This window comes from Panthera uncia, chromosome B1, assembly GCF_023721935.1.
Source record: "Panthera uncia isolate 11264 chromosome B1, Puncia_PCG_1.0, whole genome shotgun sequence".
NCBI lineage: Eukaryota > Metazoa > Chordata > Mammalia > Carnivora > Felidae > Panthera > Panthera uncia.
Genome location: NC_064811.1, coordinates 172,220,396 through 172,245,693, shown reverse-complemented (window position 1 = coordinate 172,245,693; position 25,298 = coordinate 172,220,396). Strand labels below are relative to the sequence as shown.

Genomic DNA, 25,298 nt, shown 5'->3' with positions numbered 1-25,298 from the left:
TCTGTTCCTAATTACTTTATTTCTCAAGGTGATTTTTCTTTCCCCCCCTCTCTTGTATAGTACCTATGAGAATTGTATATTTTTAACATATATTTGAGGTTTTGTTCTGTTTTTTGAAAAAGACAAAGCGCGTGTGTGGCAGGGGAGGGGCAGAGAGAGAATCTTAAGCAGGCTCCACGCTCAGTGCAGAGCTCAGTGGTGGGCTCAATTCCTGGACTGTGAGATCATGACTGAGCTGAAATCAAGAGTCAGACCCTCAACCAACTGAGCTACCCGGGTGCCCCCATATAATTTAAATTTCAAAGGATTATTCTGTGAACTTGCCGTGTATTTAAGTTTTTTTTTTTTTCCTGAGACCATGAGACCTCACTAAGATTTTCACTTGATAGGGACATTACTTAGATATTGTGGTTGAAAATGCTATTAGAAAGTAAAAAAATATTTTGGGGCTGGAATCACTTAACTTGGCAACTTACTTAGATCTCATTTACTAGTTTCCTGTTTTCTTACTTTTCGTAAGTTTAGATATCATAGTGACATTTAAACTCATGTTCATAAAGAAAAGCAACTGAACAAGTCCAAATAGTTTATATTATTATTAAGAATAATAGCATGGTTTAAGTTAAGGGATTTTTTTTTTTTTACTGACATTTCATCCTGTTTTCACAGATACATTGCCACGTAAGGACTTATCTTTCATACCGGTGGTGAAGTTGGCTCAGTTAACAGTTTTAAAAACTAATACCTGTGATCACAGAATTGATTCTTACCTAAACTAACAAATTTCCCCAAACTGTTTATGGATTACTAAGACAATATTTTCTTCTTTATTTTCAGCTGTTAGAAAGCAAGCTTTAGGGTGAAGTAGAACCAGCGTAAATGAAGGTAACTACAAAGTTAATATTGATTATGCCTTTTTCCCTACCTGTCTTTCAGATTGTTTTCTTTGCATGTCTCATATCTCTTGTCCCTGCTTATGCAAGGCACTCTCTCTTGCTCTAGGCTTCTCACTGTTTTGAGACATAAAAGGGAACATCAAAGCCTTTTATCGTGTGAATTTCAGATCTAAGTGTACACTGATAATATTGAAGGACTCAATGTCATACCAGGCTTGTGAGTTTAGTTCAGCAGTGCCCTTCATTTGTACTGATCGTAACATTTCATCCCTGCCTGAATCTCAGATGATAACTACTGATGAGAGACTTTGGATTCATCGTTGGAGTCAGAAAATCCCAGATAGTGTCTTTTCTTGGGATATTTTATTCTACTTTTTGAAAACATTCTGAACAAACATACTTTTCTGGAAATATGATGCCTAGGAATGTAGATCATATTGGGAAAAATCAAAATAAATAGTACAAAGCTCTAGTCACATTGTGCTTTTGTGCTATTAGATTGTATATAAGGTTATTTACTTCTTAAGGTGAAGAAGTAAGCTAGTCAAAAAATAGCTCTCTGTGTCTCAAATTGATGAACTTTAGGGGCACCTGGGTGGCTCAGTTGGTTATGCATCCGACTTCGGCTCAGGTCATGATCTCACAGCTTGTGAGTTCAAGCCCCACATGGGGCTCTGTGCTGACAGCTCAAAATCTGGAGCCTGCTTTGGATTCTGTGCCTCTCTTTGCCCCTCCCCCGCTCGTGCTCTGTCTCTTTCTCCATCTGTCTCTCAAAAATAAATAAACATTAAAAAAAATTGATGAACTTTAAAGTTTGATATGCTCTAGTCAAATATCTTGCTTCAGAAGGTGTTGTTTATATTCCAGTCATTTTTACTATTATTCGTATTGTATATATTTCATGTTTTTAGAAATGAAAGTGTTATTGGTTATATTCTTATAACACTTATAAATACTGATGCAAAACTAGCCAAGGTGTGATATCTTTACAAATTAAGTTCTAAATTAAAAAAGCGAGAGGTCTGTGTTTTTGAACTTTCCCAAGGGAATATTCTTAGGTAATTTATTCATTTACTGTTCCTTGTAAAGACTGAAAGTTTTGTCTGTTTATAATTTGTGGTTTCTGTTGTCATATCTGCAGGATTAGGGAAGTTGCCCCAAATCTTCCCTTACTTCTGACATTAACTGTAAGTTTGGGGCTACCCAAGAACATCTGCAGAGTTGATAATTTGCTAGAAAGATTCACAGGACTTGCTGAAAACTGTTAGACTCATGCTTAGAGTTTATCACAGCGAAAAGAAACCTACTAAATGCAGTCAAGGAAAGAGACACATGGGACAGAGTACAGGAGAGCTCACAACGAGGCTCTGCTGGTTGTCCTCTCCTAACAGAGTCATGGCAGCATTAGCTCCACCTAGGATGATCAGTAACATTAGGCACAGAGCATTGTCAGCTGTGTGTATGTTGTGACGTGTTCCTCTGGAACATTGAGCCTTGGTGTCTAGGGTTTTTTAATGGGGCTTGGTTATGTAGACATGGTTGACTAACCTCAATCTTCAGCTCCTCTGGAGGTTGAGCTGATACCATATTACCCAAAGCCTGCACCGCAAGTCACAAGGCTGGACTATTGGTAGTTGCTGGGGTTCAGATAAACAAGGACACTCTTATCAGTGAGGACATGCCAGTGGCTTAGAGCTTGCTTCCCAGGAGTCAAGGGCAGAGGCAAGACCACTCATTGGGCAAGGTTACATTTTTTTTACTACACACTCATCAAATTTAACAGCTATCTTTTCAAACACTTGAATGGATAGTGAAGGATGCTTCCCATATATTAGGGGTAGGAATAGTGTGTGTCATTTCAGGAAGGTGACAGGGGTGTGGTTTGTGTGTAGGTTACGATGAGTCAGCTGCTGTTTGGACCTGTAGGTAGTTTTGAGGCCACCAACAGAAGCATTTATCCTTTGGCCAATACTAGGGTGGTTGCCATCAAGTGTCAAAAGCCTACAGCATGCCTACATTATTCATAAGACAATAAAAGAAACCTTTCTGAAAGCATATTAGAGTAAATTAATTCTATGGATAGGGCAGCATATTTGCTTAAGAATTAAGAAAAAAGTAATATCAGTTTTATATTCCACTTAAGCACATTTCCATTTGTTTGAGAAAACACCTCCATTATTTAGCTATGAATCAACTTTTTGAGTGAACAGTGAAGGATCAGATAGACAAATGTGTTCCTAAAGTTTTTATGGGTAGAATTCTACAACAGAGACCTGTTTGTTCCTCACAGTTTTTTCTGGTTCTGCGAATATTTTATGTCATCTCTCTCAGAGCTTATCTCTCCTATTAGATGAGAAGACATACACCACGCCGTGTCCTGCAGTCTTAGCCATCTTGATTCAGCACAGCTCCATACTTCCAGTTGCTCAGGCCAAAAACCTTTAGTTACTATTGCTGCATAACAAATCACTATAGCCTTACTGAATTAAAACAAGACCCACAATTCTATAGATCAGAAATCTGGGCATGGTATGTATGGACTGTCTCCTCAGGGTCTCACAAGGCCAACAAACTCAAGCTACATTTTCATCCACAGAATGGAGTTTTCTCCCAAGCTCATTCATTCAGGTGGTTGACAGAATTTGGTTACTTGTGGTTATAGAACTGAAGCCATTTTCTTGTTGGATATTTGCCATAGTTTACTCACTCTGAGCTCTTAGAGGCCTTTCTCAGGTCCTAACCATGTGGTGCTCTTACAAGATGGCAGTTTACTTCTTCTGCCTGGTATTTTCTAGTCTGTTAAGATGGACTTTTTATATAATGTCACATAATTACTATAGTGACTATCCAGTTATCTTTGTCATTTAATGTAACCTAATCAAATGAATAATTGTCCATCATATTCATGGTTCCTGTCCACACTCAAGATGTGGAGATTATTCAGGGTTTATATACCAGGAGATGGGAATCTGAGAGTCATCTTAGAATTCTCACTTTCTCATCTTTGTATTATATTATTTAATTAAATAATCACATGTTGCTGGAAGACCAACTTTGAAAGAAAAAAATTTAGGAAGTAAAAATAAGCCAGAGACTTGAAGCATCCAAAATTTGTAGAGGAAAGAAAATTTTAAAGTTCAGTGTATCCAAAAAGTTAGGAAAGGAGAAAACAGGAAACGAATAAATTGCATGGTTAAGAAACAAAATAAGATGGTAGAAATAAATTCATATCTATCAATAACACCACAGTGTTCATTATCAAAGCTGCTATGAGTAGGAAGAGATTCTTTCACTGGATAATAGAATGCAGTCCAGGGGCACCTGGGTGGCTCAGTAGGTTGAGCATCTGATTTTGGTTCAGGTCATCATCTCAAGGTTCATGAGTTCAAGCCTCGCATTGGGCTCGCTGCTGTCAGCACAGAGCCTGCTTCAGATCCTCTGTCCACAACCCCCACCCCCCACCCCCCCACCCTTCCCCTGCTCACGCTCTCTCTCTCAAAAATAAATAAAACATTAAAAAAAATACAATCCAATTACATGCAGTTTAAAAAGTTCCCCTGAAACGTAGTGATAGGGAAAGGTTTATCCACCAATTAATTGAGCTAATGTTTATGCAAGATGGTTTCTAAAGACTTTCAGCAAATCCAAGTCTCTTCCCTCATGAAATTCACATTATAGTGGGGGGTGTTGATAATAAACAAATACACCATATAATATGTTAGGGAGTGATCAGTACTACGAAGCATAGAGCAGAATAAAGGGATATAGTGTAGTTTGGTGGGTGGGAGGGCCCTCACCTTTCAGATGGGCTGTTCAGGGATACCTGTGTGAGATAATGGGATCTCAATGGCTTGAGAGAATGAACCATGTGGGTATCTGAAAGCAGAGTGAACATAGAGACCTTGAGATGGGATTGTGCTTTGTGTGTTTGAGTAGCAGCAGGTTGGTAATGTGGCAGAAGCAGAAAAGGCAAAGGAGGAGGTGCTGGGGGGAGAGAATGGCAGGGGGCAGATCATGTAGGCTTTAAATGAAAAAGAAATGGCTGGAGAAATTTATTGAGCACTTATTTTGTACCATACTTAGTACTTAGTTGTAGAAATACTCATTGTAGACAACACGTACGGGTCTTGTTTTCTTGAATCTTTTGCTGAATCTTCTGTGAAATATCATAGTCATAAAACCATAACAGTACCTTGCCCTCTTTGAAAATGGTGGGTTTGCTCAAGCTCACCCAGGGCCATGAAAACTACTAAATTCTTTATTTCTTTCCCTCCATCTTCTTTCAAAACTATGATCTTTTGTTTCCTGTTTCAAGAGTTACAATTAATTAATCAGTTTATTTTCTTGTGTTGAGAACTTTCAGGACTTTTTCTTTTGGCAACTTTCAGGTGTGCACCACAATGTTATTAAGTATAGTCATCATGCTGTGACTTACATCCCCTTGACGTATTTATTTTAAAATAGGAAATTTGTGCCTCTTGACCCCTTTCACCCATTTTGCCTATCCCCAACTGTCCTGCCTCTTAGGAACCACCATTCTGTTCTTTTTATCTGTGAGGTGTGTTTTGTTTGTTTGTTTCTTAGATCCCATATAGAAATGAAATCATACGATATTTGTCTTTCTCTGATTTATTTCACTTAGCACAATTCTCTCAAGGTTCATCCATATTGCAAATGGCAAGAATGCATTCTTTTTTGTGGCTCAGTAGTATTCCATTGTGTATATATACCACATCTTCTTTATTCCATTCATCAATCAGTGGACACTGAGGTTGTTTCCATATCTTGGCTATTGTAAATAATGCAGCAATGAGCATAGGGGTAATTACAGTTCTAATTAAAGTTTTTGTTCAGATAAATATCTAGTAGTGGAATTGGTAGGTCTTATGGTATTTCTATTTTTAATTTTTTGAGGAACTTCCAAACTGTTTTCCATGGTGGTTGCACCAATTTACATTCCTTCAAACCGTGAATGAGGTTCCTTCTTTTCCACAACCTTGCCAACACTTTTTTGGTAATAGTTATTCTAACATGTATAAGGTGATATCCATTGTGGGTTTGATGTACATTTTCTTGATGATTAGCAATATTGACAGTTTTTCATGTGTCTGTTAGCCATTTGTCTTCTTTGGAAAATGTCTATTGAAATCCTTTACCCTGTTTTAAATTGGATTGTTTGGGGTTTTTTCCTTTTGAGTTTATGAGTTTTTATATTTATTTTTTACCTTTTAACTTTATTTTTTAATTTTTAAAAAATATTTCTAATATTTACTTATTTTTGAGAGAGAGAGAGAGAGAGAGAGAGAGAGAGAGTGAGCAAGTGGAGGAAGGGCAGAGAGAAAGGGAGACACAGAATCTGATGCAGGGCTCGAACTCATGAACCATGAGATCATGACCTGAGTTGAAGTTGGACACTTAGCTGACTGAGCCACCCAAGTGCCCCCCCTTTTAACTTTATTTTTAATTTCAAGTAAAACATACAGTGTTATATTAGTTTATTTTGGATTATTAATCCCTTGGATTAATCCCTTACCAGATACATGATTTCCAAATATTTTTTCCCACTCAGTAGAGTGCCTTTTCATTTGTTAATGGTTTCCTTTCCTGTTTGTGCAGAAGCTTTTTATTTTGATGTCATTTCTTTTGTTTATTTTTGCTTTTGTTGCCTTTGTTTTTGGAGTCGGATCCAAAAAATCATTGCCAAGACTGATGTCAAGGAGCTTACTATCTGTTTTCTTCTAGGAGTTTTATGGTTTCACATCTTACATTCAAGTCTTTAATCCATTTTGAGTTAATATTTGTATGTGGTGCAAGATAGTAGTCTAATTTCATTCTTTTGCATGTGGCTGTCAAATTTTCCACTACCATTGATTGTAGAGACTGTCTCCCCCCCCCCCATTGTATTTAGACAGAGCGAAAGAGAGAGGGAGAGAGAGAGCGCCCCTGAGTGGGGGAGAGGGGCAGGAGGAGATGGAATCTTAAGCAGGCTTCATGCTCAGCACAGAGCCCAACGTGGGGCTTGATCTCATGACTGTGAGATCATGACCTGAGCCAAAATCAAGAGTCAGATACTCAACTGACTGAGCCACCCAACTTCTTGGTATGTTGCATTTCCATTTTTTGTTTGTCTCAAGATATTTTTTGATCCCATCATTGATCAATTGGTTGTCTGGTAGCATGGTGTTTAATTTTGACATATTTGTGATTTTTCCAGTTTTTTTACTGAAGTACATATACAGTGCTATATTAGTTTCAGGTGTACAAAATAACGATTCAACAATTCCATTACTCAGCGCTCAGCACGGTAACTCTTCTCTCAGTCTTCTTTATGTAATTCAGCATCCCCCTTCCTACGCCTGCCCTCTAGCAACTACCAGCTTGTTCTCTGTATTTAAAAATCTGTTTTTTTGGTTTGTTTCTTTTTTCTTTCTTCATTTTTTTTTTGTTTCTTAAATTCCATATATGAGTGAAATCATACGGTATTTGTCTTTGTGTGACTGACTTATCTCACTTAGCATTATACCCTCTAGGTGCATCCATGTTTGCAAATGGCAAAATATTATTTTTTATGGTTGACTAATATTCTATTGCATATATACACCCCTCATCTTCTCTATTCATTCATCTATGGATGGCCCCTTAGGTTGTTTACACATCTTGGCTATTGTAAATAATACTGAAATAAACATAGGGGTGTATATGTCTTTTTGAATTAGTGTTTTCATATTTTTTGGGTATAAATATCCAGTAGGGAAATTACTGGGTCATATGGTAATTCTATTTTTGATTTTTGGAGGAAACTTTATACTGTTTTCCACAGTGATTGTACCAATTTGCATTCCCACCAACAGTGCATGAGGGTTCATTTTTATCCACATTCTTGCCAACACTTGTTATTTTTTTATATTTTGGTTGTAGCCACTCTGACAGTGGAACATGGTATTTCATTGTGGCTTCTTCTTATAGTTGATTTCTAGTTTCATATCATTGTGGTTGGGAAAGATGGTTGATGTGATTTCAGTCTTCATAAATGCATTGAGACTTATATTGTGGCCTAACATCTGACCTATCCTGGGGAATTTTCCATAGGCACTTGAGAAGAATATGTATTCTGCTTTTGGATGGAATATTCTCTGTATATCTACTAAGTCCATACGGTTTAATGTATCCTTTAAGACCAGTGTTTTCTTGTTGATTTTCTGTCTGGATGATCTATCCATTGATGTAAGCAGGCATTATAGTCTTCTCTTATTATTGTATTACTGTCAATTTCTCGCCTTTGTTCTGTTCATATTTGCTTTATGTATTTAGGTACTCTTATGTTGGGTGCATAAATATTTACAAATTTTGTATTATTTTATTGGATTAACCCCTTTGTAATTATGCAATACCCTTCCTTGTCTTTTATTACAGTCTTGGTTTTAAAGTGTGTTTTGTCTAAGTGTAGCTGCTTCAGTTTTCTTTTGGTTTCCATTTGAATGGAACATCTTTTTCTGTCCCTTCACTTACAGTCTGTGTGACCTCTGTTTGATACTTTCATATGTTTTCTCTTTGTTGAGCTTCTCACTGTGTTCATTCTTCTCCTAAGTTTGGTGAGCATTTTTATAATCATTACTTTGAACTCTTTTTTAGATAAATTATCTGTTTCATGAAGTTTTTTACCCTGAGTTTTTAATCTTACTCTTTCATTTGGAACATCTTCCTCTGTTTCCTCATTTTGCATGACTCTCTGTGTTTGTTTCTATGTTTTAAGTGGGACACCTACCTCTCCCAGTCTTGGAGGAGTGGTTTTGTGTAGGAGATGAAGCTTGTTGTTCAACATTTTTGGTTGTTTCTTGAACTTTTGTGGTGGTCTAAGCAGTCTGATTTATTTTTGATCTGTCCTGGGTGTTGCGAGTCGGGGAGACCTGTCTGTGTTTCAAAGGGAGGGTCTTAGCACCTAGTTTCAGGCTGATCGGAAACCATACCCTCAGGTTGCAGCTTTTAAAATATGCCAAAATATGTAGTCCTGTTGGACTGCAATCGTAAACCCTGTTGGCCTCCCCTCCACGTTATCTGGAGGTGTTTCTAGGTGACAGTTGCAAAAATCAGGGCTCCAGAGGAGTGTATAAGCTCCTTTCTGGGAGGCACCAGCAAGCTGTAGTGAGGCCAAGGGAAAGCACAAAGATGATGTACCTGGGCCTACCTACATTCCCTGAGAGAACCTCCATAGGTTCTAGATTTGTGGCAAACCTGAAGCCTGCTTCTCAGGATAAAACTCCAGGACATGTGAGTAGGCCTTTTTCCCAGGAAGGCTGGGGTGTGTTCAGTCTGCTATCTGTGTTGTGTCCTGGAGGTGGGAGCCTGCCAAGAACTCTCTGATTGTTACAGTCCTCTGGGACGTTGGAACAAAAACCACCTAATCACCAGAGCCAGGTGATTTAGGAGAGGCCCTTTTGTGGTTTGTGCACACCTGTAGGCTTCTGTGAGGTAGGTGGGGAGTGCAGGAACTGTTTGGCTTTAGCAGATCATCGGGAGAGTGAATGAATTGTGTGCACCTGCTGGCGCTAATGTACAGAAAGTGCAGAAATTATGCCAGCCAGCACCTCCATTCTCAGGGGTCCTGACAGGCTCTTGCCCCTCTGGCAGACACTTTAAGGATCTCCTTCACAAATAGGCTAGGGATCTTTCAAACGGTTGCTTTGTGCTGTGCCCCAAGGCAATTGAGTCTGCATGTAAGCACTTTAAGAGAGGTATATTATTTCCCTACAGTATTTTGGGCTTCCTAGATGTAAGCCCCATTGTTTTTCAAAGTCAGATGTTTTGGGGTCTCATCACCCTGATGCAGATCTCAAGGGTTGAGGTGACAGGTTGGTGGCCAAATCCCTTGTTCCTCAGGAAGAGGCTCCCACATTTGGAGATCCCTTCTGACGATGGGTCCCTGCACGGGCTGGGGGGGGAGGGGAGATGGGATTCTCTCAAGACTGCATCTCTGCCTTTGCTACCCATCCCACCATGGCCCTTTTGTCCTTTGTTGTTAGAAAGCTGCTCCATATGTAGCTGTCAGTTTGGTATGTCCATGGGAGGAGATAAATTTAGGATCTTCCTAAACTTGCCAACTTGGACCATCCCCTCAAGAATTAAATTTGGAATATTTCATGGCTGGGCAATTTTTGGTCTGTCTTTTGTGATGAATCACTGACCATTCAACAATACAACAACTTCTGGCTATTTTGTGTTCCCCAGCAGCAAGTTTGCCAAACAGCACTTTGCATGACAAACCACATTTTATCTATGTGCATCTGAGCTTTCTAAATAATCTTTGCAAAGCATCTATTTATACCGCAAAGTTTCCAAATGTTTGTTTCAATTGTTGAGGGGAAAAGTATTGGTTTGGAGGGCAGTAGAATTGGTCATTTTCGCTACCCATTTTGCATGTGTTTCACTCCATTAAGTCTAGGCTTGTGACATTTAGAAAAGGATTTATTTGTCACAATTCAACTGCAAATAGGACATTCCCTTGTGAGTGTTTTTGAAAATGTATGGCAACCCCTCCAGTGCTTCATTTGGCTGTGTAGAGATTGCCAAAACCCATTGCTTTCAGATTTTTGCTGAATGCATTCAGCAGGACACCTTCTCTTTATTACTGAGCATTTAAAACTCATGAGAAAAAATGGAAGGTCCTGGAGTGGAGGTTCTATGCAGGTGTGGGGAGGAGGCCCTAGATAGAAGCAAGATTCTTCTCCCAATTTGGGGTCAAAACAAGTGACAACTAATAAGACAGAAAACATATTTATGCTTGGTATCCTATGTTTGATCTATTTTATTAGATATATTGAGTCATGTTTGTAAGTAGGCAGAGAAAAATCAAGCTGTGTGTGTGTGTGTGTGTGTGTTTACTTAGAGATAGCTTTTGTAATGGGGGATTTTCCTCATTCTTCCCATTAGTAACTGGGAGAGGAGACTGCTTCTTCTCTGATTCTGAAGTTATTTTTTGTTTTGTTTGTTTGTTTTTCCTGTAGAGTTCAATTAGGTTAACTTTGCCCTTCCCTCATTCTATCCTGATGAGCAAATTAGATTAAGTGTAATTAGTAACTAGGTTAATTGTGTATGTTCTTTTCAACTCATCTTCTTGGGAGGGAGGAAGCCCTGATCTGGCAAATGTTCTCCTCTGCTCTCTCTTCCCACCAGACTATGCCTACCCTGTATGGTAGGGCCCCATGTGTGTCTGATGATGGAATTCAGTGAATGTGTCTTCCAACCCTGCTGTTTCCCTATAAAGGTTGATATTTCATTTCCATCTACAGTCTCTTATATTTCAAATTGTTCAGAACCCTGTTTGGGAAGAAGGTTGATATTTATTGGTGCCACCTCAGAGACTTCAACTGCAACCCAAAGGGCCGTTCTGTGGAAGTAGAATGCAAAAATCCAGTTATCCACCATCACTACACGAGAGAGACTCAAGTTCAAGCCAATAAGCAAAAATGACAAATTGCAATAATGATTTATCACTGTAAACAATGTCTGCATAAAGAGTCTGGCAATATCAATGTAACTAACAGAAAGCTGGTCAGCATTAAACCTATAGAAATGTCTGACCAAAAGAAACCCATATGCCAGTGATAGGGACTCTGATCTCTTTCTGAGAAAAAAACAGACTAATGTGTCTCTTCCTTTTAAATGGTTTACTCTGATATTGCCTCAGCAATGAACAGTCCCACGTAACAATTGTTCTCTTAGCTTTCAACTTCCAGAACAGTAGTTGTAATCATTAAGCCTTACTTTGTGTGTGTGTGTGTGTGTGTGTGTGTGCACGCACATGTGTATGTGTATGTTTTAATTTTAATTCCAGTATAATTAATGTACAATGTTATATTAGTGTCAGGTGTACAATATAGTGGTGATTCAGCAATTCTATATATTATTCAGTGCTCATCATGATAAGTGTACTCTTAATCTCCTTCATCTATTTCACCCAACTTCCTCACCACCTCTCCTCTGGTGACTATCAGCTTGTTCCTTAGAGTTAATCATTGTAGTTTTGATTTGCATTTCCCTGATGATGAGTGATATTGAGCATCTTTTCATGTGTCTGTTGGCCATCTGGATGTCTTCTTTGGAGAAATGTCTGTTCATGTCTTTTGTTCATTTTAATCAGATGATTTGTGTTGTGGGGTTTTCTGTTGTGTAAGTTATTTATATATTTTGGACTAACACCTTATTGGATATATCATTTGTAAATATTTTCTCCCATTCAATAGGTTATTTTTTTTGTTGTTGAGATACATACCTAGTAAAATGAAATAAACCAACAAGGCACTTTTTTACAGAATATATAGTTGTCAATTGAATGGCTGTCTGAATGAGGTTGAGTGGTAAAGACAGATGGAGACCATAGTGACCTGAGGCCGGCCGATGAAGACTTGGTTGTTGGTGGTTAAGGGATGTGACATGTGAGTGAACTGGACATGGGGTGAGTAACACAGTAAATATATGAGTTTTCTTATCTACATTCAAGAAATTGTGTGTTTGGTTTTCTCTTGTGCTCAAGACACCAGAAATTGGTCTGTTTTCCCAAATCCACTGAGAATAATGTTTACATTTGCAGTATCTTTATTCTAGAGAGTTGTATTCCCCTGGTTAAGATACACATTGCTGATTTCTCCCTTGTTCAGCCTGTGAAATTATGGTCAGCCAGGTGGTCATCATGACTTATTTTACTCGTTATACAAGTAGCATTAACGGAAACGAATGCCTAGCCTTTCAGTTTATGCAGTACAGATGTTGGCTAGTTAAGCTTGCCTATAAATCATATTTTTTCCACAAACTCCAGCATATTCTATTTAGAGTGAGAAACTAATAGAGTTAACCTCTTAACATGCATTAAATCCAGGGTGATTTCAATTTTTAGCCTGATCAGAGTTTTATCTTTATCTTAATGGCTTCATTGAAGCACAGACAGATATTGAAAAATTCTATGTGCCTTATAAAAATGAACATTCCAAAAGAGTTCTGATTTGCTGAATGCAAACAGCATAAAGACTTGGCTCATTAGATACCAGCCTTCTGTTTTGAACAATGCTTATAGTGAAGTGATACAAAATGAATGGATACATATCCAGACTGTGTGGTTTAATATTCTAATTCTTAACTCTTGGATTGGGGTCCTATTGAATTTTGAAGTGTTGATGGAGAAATGGTATTGATGCAGCTTGGAATGAATAGGTGCAGAAAAGTTTTAATAGGAAGGACTTCTATCTTTATTTCTATAAAAACATACCCCCAGGAAAAAGGATCAGGGTCTATTAACCTAATCACCATTTCCAGACTGTGAGAAGAAAATAGGGCATTATTTTTTAATTTTTTTTTTTTGCCACAATGATAAGTTTAAGCTCTCACACTCTGGGTTTCTGAGATGTGGTGTCTGTTTCTATGGGAACAGCAGTGGCAGTCAGCCCCTGAGTTGTCAGGCGCTTCTAATAACCTGGGGGAACTCCTGTCTGAGTGCTGAGTACTGGCCAACTTCTTCCTCTAGAATCTTTGGTCATTTAGTTACAAGTGACCTCTGAGCCTATAGAAATAACTTGAGATATAGGTTGTTAAAATACTTAAGTTCTGTTGAAATGAGTTATTTTGAAATCATATAGCATATATAAAATATGAGTCATATTGAAATATATAGCATATATATAAACAGTACACATAGCATATATATAAATAGTATATATAAAATATAAATAGTATAAAATATAAAATATATGATATATGATACATATGTTATATAAATATGTAATTTTTATGGAAAATTATTTGGAAAAAAATGATTTAAGGAAGGCCATATAGTGCAAACAGAGCTCCTGCCCTTGAGAAACTTAAAATTTATCAGATAGTCAAGTTTCCTATATTCCATGCTCAAAATGTAGGGTCTTAGAATATATAGGGAATGTTCTAACCACATGCACTTTCTTTATTCCTGATGTGAGCTTCTGCTCTGAACTCTCTTTATTCTACTGTGAACGGGGATATATAAGATAGAAACAAATGTAAATATCTCTGCTTTAAGTCCTTAAGTGTCTCAAGTCTGGGAAAGTCCTTGAGTGGCTAGAACTTTGAGTTCTCTCCTCTAAGCCTTACCCGGGCACTCCTGTTGCTAAGAAGGAAAGCTGTCTCCCCCAGCATGCCCCTCAAACACATCTTGACCCTAAAGAGCCTCTCAGAACTCCTCACCAAAAGGCCTAATAACACTTTGCACTGCGAAGACTCTTTAGATTTTACAGTACTCTCATGTAGAACCCCCACACATCCATTTAGATATTAATAAATAGTGAGGACCTGCTATGTGCCAGGCTCTGTGCTAAGAGTGTGGTAGAGACGAAGTCTGCCTTCATGAAGTTTAGAATTTAGTGGGGGAAAAGCTATTACAGAAGCAGACAACACAACTCATTACACAATAGAGGGACCCAGTGTATTAGGAGATTTCAGGCGTGAGATCTGATTTATAATGGGCGTGAGTTTCATAGGAATTATTTCCTACAACCAAGATACAAATACTGAGTCTGAAATGTGTGGGTGGAACAGATTAGGGAGATGATGTATCCTGGTTTATGGCCTTTCCCCAATTTGTCTCACCTCTTTCTGCCTTTGCTGTCACCTCTGTTGGATATCTTTATGGTGGCCCTTTAGTGCTCTTTCACCACTTTTTGTCATTAATTGCTTAATATATTCCTCTTTGAGGAAGGTGAGGACAGTGGGGAGGGTCTGGCAGCAACATACAGGCATCCAGCAAGAAAATAACAATCCAAGGGCATCCGCACATTAAACAAACAGCATAGGTGGCAAGGATAGGTGAGGTCAGTGGGTTGAGGTGGCTAAGGAGGGCTTCATGAGAGAAGGACTTGGGCTGGGCCAAGAAATTTCTTCTGCACCCAGCTTCATGCTCTGAGCCAGCAGCTGCCAAGCCCACAGCCCTTCTGCCTGAACTTTCTTCTAGAGAGTGGCAAGGCAAATGTGGTGTTGAGGATAACCTGGCTACTGGTCACTGACTGAGAAATCATCAGATGATCCCTGGCAGGTGCATGGCAAGTAATACACTTAATCACATTTTTCTGTGGTAAGTCATTGCATGTGCCACTGGAGAGGATTAGCTCAGCCTGGGAGCTAGCCAGTGTCCCTCCACTTGTCCACACTGATTAACAATTTATGCTGGGTGAGGAGAAATTAATTTTTACCTCATTCACTTTATTGCTTGTGAAATCATGGCAGTGACTGTGGACTTTTTGTTTAAACATTTATATTTGTAGGTATTTTTATGTTATCACAAACTCTATTAAATGAACAGGTACATTTTAAATGCTAACATACAGTTGTTAATGAATTAATAATCCTGTGTCTCCAGAAGCCAGATATCTGTTAGAATTAGCTATATAAGCACATGACTCATGAATCCAGGTATTCAGTATTAGAGCTTGGGAATCATCATTTCCATTGGGCTGAGGATTAGCACTGGGAACAAGTTTTCGTTTTTTCCTTCTTTCCTTCTTTTCCTTTATTTATTTAATAACATGTGCCCTGCTAAATGCCAGAGTACTTGAAGGATGTGAAGGATATATATATATATATATATACATATATATATATGTGTGTGTGTGTGTGTGTGTATACACACACATACATGTATCTCCTATATGTAATTTTATATACTTGATATCTCTCTATATAATGTATTTATAGCATAATATGTAAATATATGTAACATAGGTATGCATTATTAGTTGTAATAGATATCTATCATCTATTTATAGAAAGACCTCTATATTAACAAGTTAATAAGCAATAGTAATTTAGTGGTGAGTGTTATATTGGGGCACACACAGGTGTATAGGGGTATAGGAAGGAAGGTTCTCTGGGATCATGCCATTGAAGCGGAGTTCAGAGGGAGATGTAGGTATTAGCTGATGATCTCTGTGTATGACAAGGCTGGAGAAGACATGAAGTAGATGGTCTTTGGGCTAGGGGGAGAATTATATGCCAAGTGTCAAAGGCAAAGGAAAGTATATATTCTTTAACTGTTTATCAGTCAGGATTGAGTTAGGAAGCTGACTATAAATGAGTATTTTAAACAGAGGATACTTGGCATAGAGAATTGGTTTCACAGGTATTAGAGTTCTAAAAGAGCAAAAAATGTGACATTGAGGTGGTTCAGAATTAGAAATCACAACCTGTGAGGTTGGTACAAGAGAGTAAAGCAAGCCAGAGCCTAGAACATGCAGGGAGAGGGCTGCAGTTTGGAGGGACCCACTTGGTCCTGATGTAGTATCTGTTTTATATGTTGCTGGATTCACTTTGCTAATAATTTATAGAGGATATTTTATGGATTTTTCTGAGGGACATTAGCTTGTAATTTCCTTTGCTTGTCAGATTTTGAATGAGGTTAAGCTGGTTTCATAAAATGAGCTGGGAAGTTTTCCTCCTGTTTTTGGAAAGCGTTCAGAGGAATGGTATTATTTCTTCCTTAAATGTATTACAGAATTCATCAGTGAAGTCACATGGGCCTGGAATTTTCTTTGTGGGAATGCTTTTGAGTAATAACTCAATTTTGCTAATAGAAAACAAACTAATATATTTATTATTTATATGCGTTTTGGTAAATATTCCTGTTCAAAGAATTTACCCACTTTTTTAAACATTTTTTTTAATGTTTATTCCTGAGAGAGAGAGAGAGAGACAGAGCTTGAGCAGGGAAGGGGCAGAGAGAGACAGAGGGAGACACAGAATCTGAAGCAGACTCCAAGCTCTGAGCTATCAGCACAGAGCCCAATGCAGGGCTCAAACTCACGAACCACAAGATCATGACCTGAGCCGAAGTCGATGCTTAACCCACTGAGCCACCCAGGTGCCCAAAAATTTACCCATTTAATCTGTGTTGTCAAATTTATTAGCATGAGGTTGCTTCCAATATTTCCTTATTATAATTCTAATATCTAACATTTGTAATGAAGTCCCTTCTTTTATTACTAATGTTGGTTATTTGTATTCTTTTTCCTTAACTGATCTTACTATGGTTGTGTCACGTTTATTAATCTTTGCAAAGAAGCAACTTCTGGCTTTGTTGATTTTTCTCTATTGTATGTCTACGTTTTACTTACTGATTTTTGCTGTTATTTTTGCTACTTGCTTCCCTCTACTTCCTATAGGTTTAATACTGCTATCTTTAGCTACATTCTTGAGTTAGATGCTTAAATCATTCATTCTGTTTTTCCCCTCAAATGTCTGTTTAAAGATAAAAAGTTTCCCATAAGTACTTCTTTAGCTGCATGGCACATGCTATTATTGCCCCTACTTCATTTTAATTCAGTTTGATTCCAGTGTGCTCAGAGAATATATTTGGTATGATTACAGTTCTTTGAAATTTGTTGAGACTTACTTTAAGACCTAGTATCTATTTTGGTAAATGTTCATATGGATTTGAAAAGCATTCATTTCTTATCCAGATTTATTGAGATATAACTGACACATAACATTGTGTAAGTTAGGGTATACAACTTGCTGATTTGATAAACTCATATACTGCAAAAATGATTACCACCATAGTGTTCGCTAACACCTCTATCACTTCACATAATCACCACTTCTTTTTTTGTAATGAGAACATCTAAAATCTGGTCTCCTAGAAAATATAGTATTATTAGCTATCATCACCATGCTATACATTACATCCACAGAACTTATTCATCATGTAACTGGAAGTTTGTACTCTTTTACCAATCCTTTGACCTCCTCATTTCCAACATGACCCATCTCCTGGTAACCACCATTAATTACCTGTTTCTTTGAGTTTGGCTTTTTTAGATTCCACATTTTGTTTTCCTTTGTCTAATTTATTTCACTTGGCACAATGCCCTCAAGGTCCATCCTTGTTGTCACAAATAGCAGGATTTTCTTCTTTCTCATGGCTAATATTCCATTGTGAGTATACAACATCTTTTTTAGCCATTTATCTATTGACAGATACAGGTTATTTTCATATCCTTCTTGGCTATAGTGAAAAATGCTGCAGTGAACATGGGAATACTGATATCTTTTTGAGATTGTGTTTTCATTTTCTTTGGATATATGCCTAGCAGTGGAATTGCTGGGTATGGTAGTTCTATTTTTAAATTTTTGAGGAACCTCTATGCTGTTTTCCATAGTAGCTGTACCAATTTACATTCCCATCAACAGGTCACAGGGGTTTTCTTTTTCCACATCCTCTCAAGCACTTGTTATTTCTTGTCTTTCTTTTTTTTTTTTTTACTTAAAAAAAATTTTTTTAACGTTTATTTATTATTGAGAAACAGAGAGCATGAGCATGGGAGGGGCAGAGAGAAGGGGAGACACAGAATCCGAAGCAGGCTCCAGGCTCTGAGCTGTCAGCACAGAGTCCAATGCGGGGCTCGAACTCACAAATCGCAAGATCATGACCTGAGCTGAAGTCGGATGCTTAACCCATTGAGCCACCCAGGTGCCCCTTCTTGTCTTTCTGATAATGGCCAGTCTAACAGGTGTGAGGTGATTTCTCACTGTGGTTTTGATTTACATTTTCCTAATGATTAGTGTAGTCAAGTGTCTTTTCCAGTTTGGGACAGTTCTCGGTCATATTTCTTTAAATATATTTCTGCCCCCTTTTGCACTGTTCTCCTTCTGGGAGTGCAATCATTTGTACATGTTAGTTTTGATGGTATCCCATAGATCATGTAGACTTTCTTCACTCTTTGATTCTTTTTTGTTTTTGTTGCTCTGATATTTCCAGTTGATCTTTCTTCCAGCTCACTTGTTTTTCCTCTGCTTGGTCAGTATGCTGTTGAAACTCTCTGTTGTTTAGTCATTGTATTCTTAGTCATTCTTTTGTTTAGTCATTGTATTCTTCAGCTCCAAGATTTCTGTATTTTTTCCCCAGTGTTTTCTATATCTTTGTTGTTAAACTTCTCATTTTGTTTTTGTATTATTTTCCTCAAATCATTAAATTGTATCTATGTTTTCTTACAGTTCATTGAGCATCAGTAGAACAATTATTTTGAATTGTCAGGCAATTTCCTGCAGCTTCATTTCTTTGGGCTCAGCTACTGCAAGTTAACTCTATTCCTTTCATGGAGTCATGCTTCTCTGATTCTTAATAATCCATATAGCCTTTCTTAGGTGTTTTACACATTTGAAGAAGCAGTCACGTCTTCCAAACCTCAAGGACTCACTTAGGAAAGGGAAGATTTTTACTTGTGGGTGGAAGCATGTGGGATCATGCTAAGATATTGGGTCTAGTGGTACAGGGCACTCAGTGTGTGGTGGCACTGGATCTGAGAGGTGAGATGTCTCTCTTTTTAAAAATATTTATTTATTTTGAGGGAAAGAAAGAGAGTGCATGCATGAGTGAGTGAGCTGGGGAGGGGCAGAGAGAGAGGGAGAAAGAGAATCCCAAGCAGGCTCCATGCTCAGTGTGGAGTCCAACACGGGGCTCGATCTCATGACCGTGAGATCACAACTTGAGTTGATATCAAGAGTCAGATGCTCAATCAACTGAGCCACCCAATTGCCCTTGGTGTGACATCTCTTTGGGTCAGGCCACTGAGGTCTACGGCATCAATAACTCTGTAGTCCTTTGTGAGTACCTTGTGGTGTTTGCCATGGCTGTAAGTGCTGTGGTCTCCTCAGTGGGGCCTTCAGGTCCAGTAGGTAGGGACCAGAACAGGTAGTAATAGTGGCCAGATCCTGTGGTAAGCACATACTTTGCTGTGGACACCAGCAGGTACCTGTGTAGAGGCAGGGGCTAGTTATAGACACATGTTATGATGGGGGCCAGGGCAGGCAGCGAGAGCGGGGCCAACTATGGGCACTGAGAGCTGTTGGGGGCAGTCACCCCTGGGCATGAACATTGTGAAGAGCATCAGGCCAGTGATACGCAAACACACATCCCTCTATGCTGAGTGCTTGCACATTGATGGGGGTCTAGGATGATGTCAACTTGTACAGGTACAGGGGCTGGGACTGGCTGCTGGGCCATTTCTGGGGTTGCAGCAGGGACTAGAAGGAGGGAGTAGGGAGAGAATAAGGAAGGCTGGCATCAGAAAAAGAGAATACCTGTATGGCCAAGGCTGGTGAAATCTGCTGGGGTCCATGGCGTCAGTGCTGGCTCTTGTTCTCTTCAGTGGCAAAAGTTGCTGTATGTGTTTATAGAGCAAGGTGATTGTTCCTGCTGCATGGCTGCTACTGGTAGTCCCTGCTTTTCTTCCTTATTCTTAGACATTTCTATACACCTCAGGTTTTCTGATCTGGGTGGTTGAAATTGAAGCATGGTGGGGCGCCTGGGTGGCTCAGTCAGTTAAATGTCCGACTTTGGCTCAGGTCATGATCTCACGGTCCGTGAGTTCGAGCCCCGCGTCGGGCTCTGTGCTGACAGCTCAGAGCCTGGAGCCTGTTTCAGATTCTGTGTCTCCCTCTCTCTCTGCTCCTCCCCTGTTCATGCTCTGTCTCTCTCTGTCTCAAAAATAAATAAACGTTAAAAAAAATTAAAAAAAAAAATGAAGCATGGTGCCCCACAAGCCTGGGGAAGCTGATTGCTCAGTCTGATCTTCCTCTCCCTGTTAGGGAATCTCTTTCTAGCTGGGGAGTTCCTTTTTGATGCTAAGCAGTGCTGGCTTGGGGGAGGGGATGATGCAGGCAAAGTGAAACTGTCCTCCTCCTCTTTTTGTGTGACTATTCTCAGATTTTTCATTCTATTGTGTGTCCTAAATTTCTTGAGTGGAGCCCAGAACTCTGGTTTTGCTCATGATTAGCTGTTTAATTGTTGTTCTTTGTGGGGTGTCAGGGGCTGGGGTCTCTACCACCTTGGTAATGTTACTTGAAAAGTATTCATTCTTTAATTGTTAGATTATCTATTATCTTAGGTCAAATTGGCTAATTATATTGTTGAAATCTTTTATATTCTTGCTGAATTTTTGTATTTATGTATTTTGGAGCTAAATTCATGTATATATTGTTTCTTTTTTTTAATGTTTATTTATTTTTGAGAGAGAGGAAGAGAGAGACAGCATAAGCAGGGGAGGGGCAGAGAGAATTGGAAGCAGGCTCCAAGCTTTTCAGCTGTCAGCAGAGGCCATGTGGGGCTCAAACTCACCTGACTGTGAGGCCGTGACCTGAGTCAGCCACTTAACTAACTGAGCCAACCAGGTACCTCTAAATTCATGTATATTTAAACTGTGTTATTAACTGTGTACAAATTCAGATTGTGCTTTCCTTTTTAATTTCTGTTGTGTCACAAAAGTATTGCTTTTTCTCTAGCATTACTTCTTTCTTTCTATTTTGACTGAAAAATAGTATAACTTTAATGAACCAAAACTCAAAGATGCCTTACATACCGGGATTAACAAATGATATAGCCCATGGACTGGCCAAATCTAGCTAATTTTTGCCAATAAAGTTTTATTGGAACACAGTTACACCCATTGGTTTGTTTATGGTCTTTGTGGCTGGTTTATAGTACAGTTGAGTAGTTGCAACTGAGTCCATACGGCTCACAAAGCCAAAGTCATTTATCACCTGACCCCAATTCAAAAAGTCCATAGACCACTGCAATATACAAAGAACAAGCTTAGTAGAATTTTTTTTTAAATTTAAGCTTATTTATTTATTTATTTATTTATTATTTTGAGAGAGACACAGAATGCAAGAGAGGGAGGGGCAGAGAGAGAGAGAGGGAGAGAGAGAATCCCAAGCAGACTCTGCACTGTCAGCCCAGAGGCTGATGCAGAGCTCAAACTGATGAACTGTGAGACCATGACCTGAGTTGACGTTGGCTGCTTAACCAACTAAGCCACCCAGGTGCCCCACAGTTATGGATTTTTTAAAGCATTTACCTTGATTTGGATTTACTGTGTGTGTTTTTTTAAATCTGTTGTGATATTTTTCATCAGTTTTCAGTATTTACAGCTTTTTTTTTTTTCTGCTTCATTCTTGTTCTCCTCTCTTTTTGGGGCTTTCTCTCTCTCTTATTTTACCTGATTCCCACACTTTATTCTTAAGTTTCCCCTCCCCACTTTTCTTTCTACTATTTTCTTTCTCTCTTTTTCAGTTTGGATTTTTTCTATTGATTTGTCTTGTAATTCGTTAGTATCTTTCTCATGTGCCATTTAGCACAAACAATGAAATTTAAATATCAGATATTGTATTTTTTAGTTCTAGAAAAATGTGTCTACTTGTTTCTTTTTTATAGATTCAAATTCTTCATACTTTTGTCATATTTTTATCTATCTCTTCTTTATATTCTTTCACATTTCCATAAAAGATTAAATATTTTTTTCCCAGCTTTATTGGGATGTAATTGACACATAACATTTTCTAAGTTTAAGATGTACAACATGGTGATTTGATACATTTATATGTTGCAAAATGATTAGCACTATAACATTAGCTATATACCTCTATCACATCATATAATTATCATTATTTTTTTGTGGTAAGAACATTTAAGATTTATTCTCTTAACAACTTTAGAGTATATAATACATTATTGTTAATTATAATCACAATGCTATGCATTAGATTCTCAGAACTCATTTATCTTCTAATCCGAAGTTTATACCCTTTGACAAACATCTCTGCATCCTTTCCTTTCCCCCCAGCTGCTGGTAACCACCATTCTATTATTTCTGTAAGTTCATTATTTTTAGGTTCCACATATAAGTGAGATAATACAGTATTTGTCTTTCTTTGTATGACTTATTTCACTTATCATAATACCCTCACTGTTTATGCATATTGTCACAAATGGCAGGATATCTTTTTTCTCATTGCTGAATAATATTCCAGTATGTGTATGTGTGTGTGTGTGTGTCTGTCTGTCTTTTTGTCTCACATTTTCTTTATCCATTCATCCACTGATAGACACCTTGTTTCCATATATTAACTACTGTGAATAATGCTGCAAAAACATGGAGTGCAAATACCTCTTTGAGGTTCCACTTTCATTTCCATTGGATATATACCCAAAGGTGGGCTTGCTGGATCATAAGGTAGTTCTATTTTAAAGTTTTTGAGGAGCTTCCAAACTGGTTTACATTCCCATCAATTTACATTTCCTTCAGCATTGCTCTAGGATCCTTTTTTCTCCTCATCCTCATCAATACTTGTTACCTCCTGTCTTCTTGATGACATCAATTTTAACAGCTGTGAGGTGACGTCTCATTGTGGTTTTGATTTTCATTTCTCTGATGATCGGTGATGATGAACATCTCATGTATCCGTTGGCCATTTATGTTTTCTTTGGGAAAAATACCTATTTAGTCCTAAGCCCATTTTTTAATTGGATTGATTTTTTGTTACTAAGTTGTGTGAGTTCTTTAAGTGTTTTGCATATTAATCTCTTATCAGAAATGTGGCTTGCAAATATTTTCTCCCATTCTGTAGGTTGCCTTTACAGGTTGTCGATTGCCTCATAAAAGTATATTTTAAGTTTTTGTTTATTGTGATTAATATCTGAATTGTCTTCTTTTTTTTCTGTTTACTTGAAGTTACATTTCTCTAACTCTTCCCATACGTAGCAAAGTTTTGTTGTATGACAATATGAGTTAAAGAACCATAGAGGCTGTAGATGATGCTATTTTCCATTAAAGAAAGTGCTCACTTTATTCTGTTAGGTAAATAGTTTGAAGGGCACATCACTTCAGTCTAGTCATGGATGATCTATGTTGGGATTGGGTTAGAGTTTTTCTAAGACCTAGTTTACCTGTGGTTTATCCCTGGGTTAAATCGTTTGTGTGTCTCTGTCTCCTTGGTGTTAACATATTAGGAGGATTCAGTTCTGACCACTGGGTGTTTTGAGCATAGCTCTTTAAAAGGTTCTTGCCCTATACAGCTTCAAAATCTTGTAAATGTCTTAAGGGCAACAAGATAAGTCGTAGAATGTACTCTTACCATACTTTAATCCAAAGAACCAAGAAACTGTGAAAGGTTTTCCTCTGCCTTTCCAGCTTAGCCCCTCCAGTCTTGCATGCTGCCTCAGAACTCCAGAACTGATGCTTCCTAAAAACCGATCTTCTATCTAGGGCTTCTCTAGTTTCTAATACAAGTGAAGCTTCAAAATTTACAACTTCTTTTTTTTTTTTCCTTGATAGAATTCCTCTCCAGGGGCCAGCCTTGATCCTCATGCCTGTTTTGGGACTATTAAGTACCTCAGGAAAGAAAATGGCTGGTGGTTGCCGTCTCTCTGAGGAAAGGCTCTTTGGATTCTGAAATTTTAGTTCCAGTCCTTACTGACTCCACACTTGTTACAGTATTCTTATTTAAAAAAAAATTTAGTTTATTTATTTATTTTGAGAGAGAGAGAGAGAGAGAGAATATGCACAAGTGGGGGAGGGGCAGAGAAAAGGAGAGACAGAATCCTAAGCAGGCTCCACACTGTCAGTGCAGAGCCCGATACGGGGCTCAAACTCAGGAACTGCGAGACCATTACCCAAGCTGAGATCAAGAGTGGGACACTTAAACACTTGTACCACCCAGGCATCCCTATGATGTTTTAAACATATAATTTTTTGTAATTTATTTGTTTTTTTTTCCCTAGTTGCAAAGAGGAACACTGACCTGCCATAATCTACTGCATCTTTCCTGGAGGTGAAGTTCATTTTCTGTCAAAGAGAAAAAGACAAGTAAATTCCACAATCTATAAATCCAGTAAGTTTAATTTGGATACCAAGCAAAATCTAGATCATAGTATTTATAAGGCAGATGGAGAAGTTATTATAAAGGGGGCACCATAAAATATATCTAATACAGGGTCATTGATAATATATTATCACTAAGTAGTTCCATTTCTTTTTTTTTTGTCAAGGTTATAGGAAAAATAGTTATAGGCTATCTGAAATTTAGGAAGACATTTGACAGAGTTTTTTTTATGATATCCTTGTTGTCAAGATGAAGAAATACATTTAGATGGATTTGCACAGTTAAAGGATCATACCCTGTGACTCTGGATGACTTTCTTTCTTTCTTTTTTTTTTTTTATTTTGCATCTGGATGACTTTCTGAAGAGATCGGTGTGAGTTTGAAGAAATGTTTCTGTGAATACAGCACAAAGCTTGTTATCAAGAGCACTCAGTGGCTTTAAAAAAAATTCTTTTTTTTTCAGTGTTTACTTTTGAGAGACAGACCAAGTGTGAGCAGGAGAGGGGCAGAAAGAGAGGGAGACACAGAATCTGAAGCAGGCTCTAGGCTCTTAGCTGTCAGCACAGAGCCTGAGGTAGGGCTTGAACCCATGAACCATGAGCCAAAGTTCAACACTTAACTAACTGAGCCATTCAGGCGCCCCTCTATAGATTTAACAAAAAAAAAATTTTAACGTTTATTTATTTTTGAGAGAGCGTGAGTGGGGGAGGGTCAGAGAGATGGGGGAGACACAGA

The 25,298-nt window shown here is 38.2% G+C and overlaps 1 long non-coding RNA gene across 2 annotated transcripts in view; it reads left to right on the top strand.

Moving 5' to 3' along the window:
- The first annotated feature begins 766 nt into the window (after positions 1 to 766).
- The window catches only part of LOC125923386 (uncharacterized), a 167,958-nt gene continuing 143,426 nt past the window's right edge, over positions 767 to 25,298 (top strand). The window contains exons 1-3 of one of the 2 annotated variants that reach the window (XR_007458018.1): positions 767 to 885; positions 12,206 to 12,348; positions 24,463 to 24,572. This is a non-coding gene — a long non-coding RNA (uncharacterized LOC125923386). The remainder of the gene's footprint in view (positions 886 to 12,205; positions 12,349 to 24,462; positions 24,573 to 25,298) is intronic. The other variant, XR_007458019.1, reaches the window with a different exon arrangement.